Source organism: Triticum dicoccoides, chromosome 2A (genome assembly GCF_002162155.2).
Source record: "Triticum dicoccoides isolate Atlit2015 ecotype Zavitan chromosome 2A, WEW_v2.0, whole genome shotgun sequence".
Taxonomy (NCBI): domain Eukaryota; kingdom Viridiplantae; phylum Streptophyta; class Magnoliopsida; order Poales; family Poaceae; genus Triticum; species Triticum dicoccoides.
The window spans coordinates 785,455,870-785,462,908 of NC_041382.1; the positions used below are offsets into that span (position 1 = coordinate 785,455,870).

General features: G+C 43.4%; 1 pseudogene; it reads right to left on the bottom strand.

Moving 5' to 3' along the window:
• Positions 1–681: 681 nt before the first annotated feature.
• On the bottom strand, positions 682–5,923 carry LOC119357315 (annotated as a pseudogene).
• Between the last annotated feature and the right edge of the window lie 1,116 nt (positions 5,924–7,039).

Here is a 7,039-nt window from a genome sequence, read left to right on the forward strand (position 1 = left end):
AAGCAGTCACCTGCTCTCAGCGTCTCAGAGCTTCTTATCCGAGCACAGAGGTGTCTTCTAGAGGACATGAATTGAAATGGTAATCACAAAAGAGCATGCGTTCAGAAACCAAATATAAAAGGTCAAACGAAATACTCACACAGTACGATTCATGATCAGCAGTATCAAAAAGGGTTCAAGAAAGGAGCGTTTGCTTGAGACAGGGGCCCACTAGCTGGACACGAGAGCCCTACTGTTACTAGTAGAGATAGAGATTAAGTTTCAACAATTGGAATTTGAAATGCACACTTATTTTGGATTTTGAATCAGACATTACGAAATTCCCTACTCTCAAAATATATTGATCTTTAGGGTATTATAGAACCACTTGAAAATGGAAAATAAAAACCTTTTCTATAAGAGCCCCCAAAATATTTCATTGCTGAAAAAAAAAACAAGGTTCAGTCTTGTTTGCCAAGACCAAGGTCCCAGCTATCTAACAAACTGCAGCTACCACCAGAAACTATTGTTACATCCAAAAGATGACAGGAAGCATAACCGAAGCACGCCCAAGAAAGGCAACAAACTGAACTGATAAAACTATGGTTTGGTCCAAATTTTACATGGACGAGAGGCGGCAGCAGCACGAACACTTACGGGCAATATAAGTACATCGTCACGGCTTCCTGTTATGGATTTAAATACAAATTAACAACTCCAATTGGATTAGAATATGATTAGGTAGGAGGCGAGACAGAAATCTTACAAATTCTGTATCACAGTTGATCCGTTAGGAGGAAAGTAAGTTTACGCACTAATGCCATACCAATCTATAGCAACGGGCGATCAAGCAATCCTCCTACTCCCGTTGTCAGTACCAGCCACGGCGCCCTGCCCCTGGACCTGCTCTACCACATCTTGCTCCGCCATGCTGCTCTGCTGCTTCCGCTTACCTGCAGTGAACGCCTTCTGAAGCACATCTGGCAGGTCATGAAACCTATTCATCTCAGAGGTTGTAATCGCTTCCGAGGGCAGCCAGCCCTGGTTCATCATCCATCATCTTCTCCAGCACATCCGAACAACGCGGGAAGAAGCGTTTGCCAAGTTCAACTGGTATAAACATTCACTTGCAATTAGTCCAGATCCAAAAATCTGGTTAAATATCATTTTTTAATCGAATCCCAAAAGAATTATGCACAACTAGGTCAATCGCCACCCCCTACACACAAGCAAGACCAATCATTAGCAATTAACCCCTGATTAGCATTTTGCATGATTATAGTCAAGTGTACATATTTGGTCTTCACTCAATAGTTCTTTAGATCCATATGGATTACCATCCTTAAAGAGCACAAAAGTGCTAACTTGTTCACCATTTTTTGCGGGGTTAATTTGTTCACCATTCACACTTTGACTACAAATTTTTATTGAAATATAACGTGAAATTACGCTCCAAGACAAATTTGTGCATATGACATTCAAGTATGTATGTTGTTAAATATAGTAAAAGTCAAATGTTTAATAGTTTGCACGACAACTTTTAGGGAACTGGAGGAAGCAACATCAGTTGCAATATTGAGGATGAATTGTGCATGTGCATGTCGCCACCAAAAAGTTTTTGTGCCAACTTGCTTGTGTTGTACATGCTTAATTACTTTTGCAAGGTTCCATTTTTATTGAGCAATACCTTTTCATATTTTTACTACTACCTTATTACTAAATCAGTATCTATTTAGCTTGTAATAACAATTTCAAGTAAATTCAATGTGTATTACAACGCTCTTTAATAATACCTCACTTGTTCTGGTTGTACACTTTGGGAGTAATTACTTATGAGTTGAGCAAATTTATACATATTACGTTTATGAATGTTATCCAAAAATAAGTAAAATAAAAACATGTTGGAGTAAGATAGGTACTGGAAATCAAAATTAACTAATTAATTTGAGCTTTTGTTAGAAAAAATAAATCAATCCTACCATACCAAATGTGAACTACATACAACTACAGCCATGATAAATCGACTGAAACAGGTGAACACCTAAAACCACATAGGTACTTGACTCTTAATGAGACCTAATAAAAGACTCTACAAGTTTCAGCAGCCAAGATACTTGATGGGTTACAGCTATAATCTGCTTGCTATTCTCAGTAACATATTGGATTTGGTAGTAGTGTGTTTGTAGTTTGTAGCGCTTTTAATATTGTAGATACAGATATCAAAATACAATGTTTTGTGCACTTTAAGAGGTTATGAATTATGATGACTGTTTCTAGAAAACAAGAAACACTAGCAAATAGTACATGTTCCACAAATGCATTGCCTTAAAGTGACCGTACCTGATCTGCCGATGACTCTACCTCATCGCTAATGTTACGATCCAAACTTTCCAATCCTTGAAGCATCTTGATAATTTTTGTTGTTGTAGGCCTTTCGGTCCACTCAGGATTCACACAGATTAGACCTATCTGAATGCATCTTTTTATCTGTTCGCAATCCATTTCTAGATTTGTGTACCCCTGTGCTTTCTCCAATGTGTTTCTCCATTTTTTAAGTTCCTACAAAGTCAGAACAAGAATCTTCAGTCACTGTACAAAGATAAAACATAACATGGCCTCCTAAAACGGATTCCATCATGAAAGTTGAAACAGAATTCTCATACAAGCTCAATAAAGTCCTCGGAAGATGTTCCAGAAACACCTGGGTAGTGCCTGTGTCCCGTTATTATCTCCATTATTATCACACCCAAACTGAATATGTCTGACTTAGGTGTGATTATGCCTTCATCGATGCGTTCCGGAGCCATGTAGCCTCTGCATCACAACATGAGTTAACTTTGTAGTGCTAAAGAGACTAGAAGTCTAGAAAAACATTTTTTGCTGATGATTTAAAAGATATAAAGAGGCACTAAACTTACAATGTACCAACACGATTTGGAGAGGACATAGTTTGACGCTGATCAAACTGTCTTGACAGCCCAAAATCTGTAATTTTGGGTGCCAAATTGTCATCAAGCAATATGTTCGCGGGCTTTAGGTCCAAGTGAAGAATAGACTTATCAATTTGGTCGTGAAGATAGTGTAAGCCATTGCAAATCCCCTCGATTATTTTGTAGCGCGTGTGCCAATCAAATTCAGAGGATCCACCTGCATTTGTTACCAAAAGGAGAGCATTTGACATACGTTATCTGAAAACCTTTTTAGTTGTTGCCGTGGACATATAGGTTGACCGTATCAAGGCAGGGACAGCAGCGGCAGTAAGAGTCTATTAGGAAAGTACAGGATTGTGGAAGAGCTCAATTGCACATATTAGGGAAGATCCAAAAATTCAAATCATATTAGGAGAGGTCAAAGAGTACCAGAGCATCCATTAAATAAGGATGGCATGTTTCTACTTTCGAGTCAAGCAAGAAACTAGTCTCCCCAGTTATTCTCTAATCTAGCTTATGTCTATCTAATCCTCTACAGCCACGACGTCTGACTATCTTCAGCATGGTAATTATCCCTTAAAACTTATTCACGGCAGCTGCTGAGCTCTAGATAACATACGAAAGGACTAAATTTCTATTGTATGTTCTGCTTTATTATGCATAAATACATATCAGCACCACATGTTAATCCGTCGTAACATTCGTAGCGGATCAGCACCACACAAACTACAATATCAGAGGAAGACGAAGAACTTCAAAACAATAAATGCCCCATATTGAATTGCCATACCTGAAAGATGCACATCAAGGCTTCCTTTAGGGAGATACTCAAAGCAAAGCAACATTTCTGAGATCTCAGCAAAAACTTTTTGCCCTTCGAATTCTGTATATAACCACACTGTTTCATGGCAGTAGCCCCGAAATCGCACAATATTTGGGTGTTGAAGCCTCATAAGATGATCAACCTCGTTCTGAAATAAACTCTAGAACCAGCCATTGATGGCTCAAGTCTCTTCACAGCGATTATTTCCCCACTTTGTAGCACACCCTGTTTTCACATGTGTTGTTAATATGTATAGGTTACATATGTATCTGAAAGTAGACTAAATGGACATGATTTAATCTTACCTTATATACCACACCAGAACCACCTTTACCGAGTACTCGCTCATCGGAAAAGTTGTTTGTGATCTCTTTCAAAAAATTCAGTGATACAACACTTGGGTTTGAACTTTGATCTTGTAGTATGCACTCAAGGTTGTCATGTTTGCTAGACTCGCCATACATTTTTTATTTTCCAAATACACAAACACTTGCAAGAATTTATTCTCCTTCCGTAGAGGGATTGCATATATGGTGCCCCTCAATTTGGAATAATATAACTGTAGAAGATAACCCAAAACAAAAACAAGTTAGGTGCATATCATTCACTCTATTTTCCATGAATACGCAAAGCTTGTGTATCTTTTCATTGATAGAAAAAAGAGAATGGGTACAAGTAAGGGTACAAAACATGCACGAATGCAAGGTGACGTGTACAAAGCAAAGAAACAAGGGGTGCTCGACCCGAACAAGCAAACAACACAGCTACACCCCCTAGCTTGAGGCGCAGTCCGAACCTACATGACGTCCTACATCCACAAGTCCAACACCGGGGACACCACAAGCACAACAAGACGAGCTGAGCGTCGTCGCCGTCCGATCCAAAAGAATCAAACCTAGGGTTTCCCCTGGTGCTCAAGGAGGGGCTCAGAGAGATGCCATGGCAACGCCTCTAAGGAGAGGACGGTCCTCATGAGTGTCGCCACTGCCAGCACCGGCAAGCCGAGCAGGGATTTCTTCCCAGCCTGGGTCTGAGCAATCCCATAGCAACCGGAACAGAAACCGTGAGTCAGAAAAAGTCAAACGTAGGTCGAAAAACCACCAGCAAGGAGAGCAACGTTGGACACATGAGTCTTGGACATGAACCGAGGTAGCTGGGGCTGGGGAGGCGGCAGAGCAAGGGAGGCAATGTAGGGGAAGCGACGGCCACCGATGCCGACAAGCAAGGAACGGGAAGGGGCACAGGTCCAGGCAGCCGGGGCTGAGGTCATCAGGATACCGACAAGCCATAGAGGCTGGAGGAGACGCCAATCTCCATAGCAGTGCACCGGGTCCGGCACCGGATCGGAGAGGCGCCGGCAACCCATGGACACCGGAAAATGCAGGTCCGCCGTTGGGGAGGCACCACCGGAAACGCACCAAAAAGACACTGCCTTGGAGGCATGGGTGCAGATGGGGCCACCACATCCCGGGAACCAGCACCGGCGGGAGCGATTCCGACGAGCGGAAACCTCGCCGGGAGCATGGGGGGAGGGATGCATCCTGGGAGCCGACGCGTGCTTCGCCGGCCACTCCTCCGGTGTTGGGGGATTGGGAGAATCACCGTTTCCTCGCTCTGTTCTGCCCGCCGCCTACTCTGCTCTCGCCACCCCAGTCAACACTACAGTACCACCCAGCAAGTCTGCCGCCACCGAAGCCCCGATGCGGCCTCCGCGACTCCGCCGCCAGCTGCCGCCGGCGCCCTCATGGGCTTCGGATCCCACGGAGGTCCTCCCCGCCGTCGTGTCGCGCTTCGACCCCGACCTCCGCAGCTACGCGGTCGAGTACTACGGCCTCGCCGTCTCGGGGGCCTCCGGTCGCGCGCTCCCGGAGACGGCGCCGGCGTGGTGTGCAATTGTCCCGCATGCCATCCACTAGAAGAGTAATTTCAGATCTCAGATCTATCGTCTAGTAGTAGCTCGCGTGACATGAGGATTCGCACGGCTGCACGACGAAGGCCGGAAGAAAACCAAGAGAAAGGAGAAGAATAGACGATGAGGGACGCCGTCCGTCGCCGTTGCCAAGCCACCACCCACACACACACGGAGTCGCCTCTTGGTCCAACTTGCGCGGCGGTGGTCGGATATTGGGACGGCTTCTCCCTCCTTGACTTCGGTGGTACGCAGGAAAACCAGAGGAAAACCACATGAGAAATCTACAAAGTGGATAGTTCACATCCTCTGGTTTTCCACAGGAGAAACATATGTATAGGTTACATCAACGTTTCGATCTACAAACGCGTTCGCGGGCAGTGCATGACCGGACACTTCAATTAGCAAATCTTAAATCCATACAAAACACATACATGCAATATACGTAAACGATGCAACACAGATCATGTGACTACTACATCAGGACAATGCCATCAGACTATTAAATTTGGCATGTTCTACCTACACAATCCCTCCATTTTTTTATACAAGGTATATTTATTTTATGATAGGATTACACAATGTAAGATGCATTTCTTTTGATTTCTTATAATTCCTTTCTTAGTACTACAGAAAAAAGGAATGTATCTCTCTCAGAATTTCTAGTATCTCTCTTTATAGGAAAAGAAGGAAAGTATCATTCTCTCTTTATAATTCATTTTCTTACTTAATTGATTTACTTGCCGTTAATCAACAAACAACCCAAGGGTAATTTTGTCCTAAATTCTCTAAAATTGTGTGTCTTGGTCACAGTGCCAAAAAAATACACCTTAAATAAATGAACAGAAGCAGGAGTATTAGCTATGGAAAAGATCAACCACAGCTGCCCTTTCCCTTCCCTTAGCTATGGAGAAGATCCAAGTATCGTTCTCCTTATTGCATGCATCTCTTCCTTTGGTTGCCTAATTGATTTACTTGCCGTTAACCAACAAACTAACAAAAGGGTAATTTTGTCCTAAATTCAGAATTTGTGTGCATTGGTCACTGTGCCAAGAAGATACACCTTACATAAAATGAACAGAGGGAGTATTAGCTATGGAGAAGATCACCCACAGTTGTCCTTGCCCTTCCTGGTGTCTTTGTCGTCTTTCTCGCAGAAGCAGCGCTCGAAAACGCAAAATGGATCCAGCAGGGTCTACTCGTCGTTATAATTATCCGACCCATTGCTGCCCTCTTTCTTTCCTTTGGAGGCAGTCCAACCATGGTATGGACCACCTGATTTTGCTCTCGGCGAGGGTTTGCCTGTTCCCCCGCTGCTGCTTCTTAGGATACGGGAACAAATGACTTTCTCCTCTATGACCGCGCACGCCATTACCATGTCGGCAGCGAGGCGGGCCT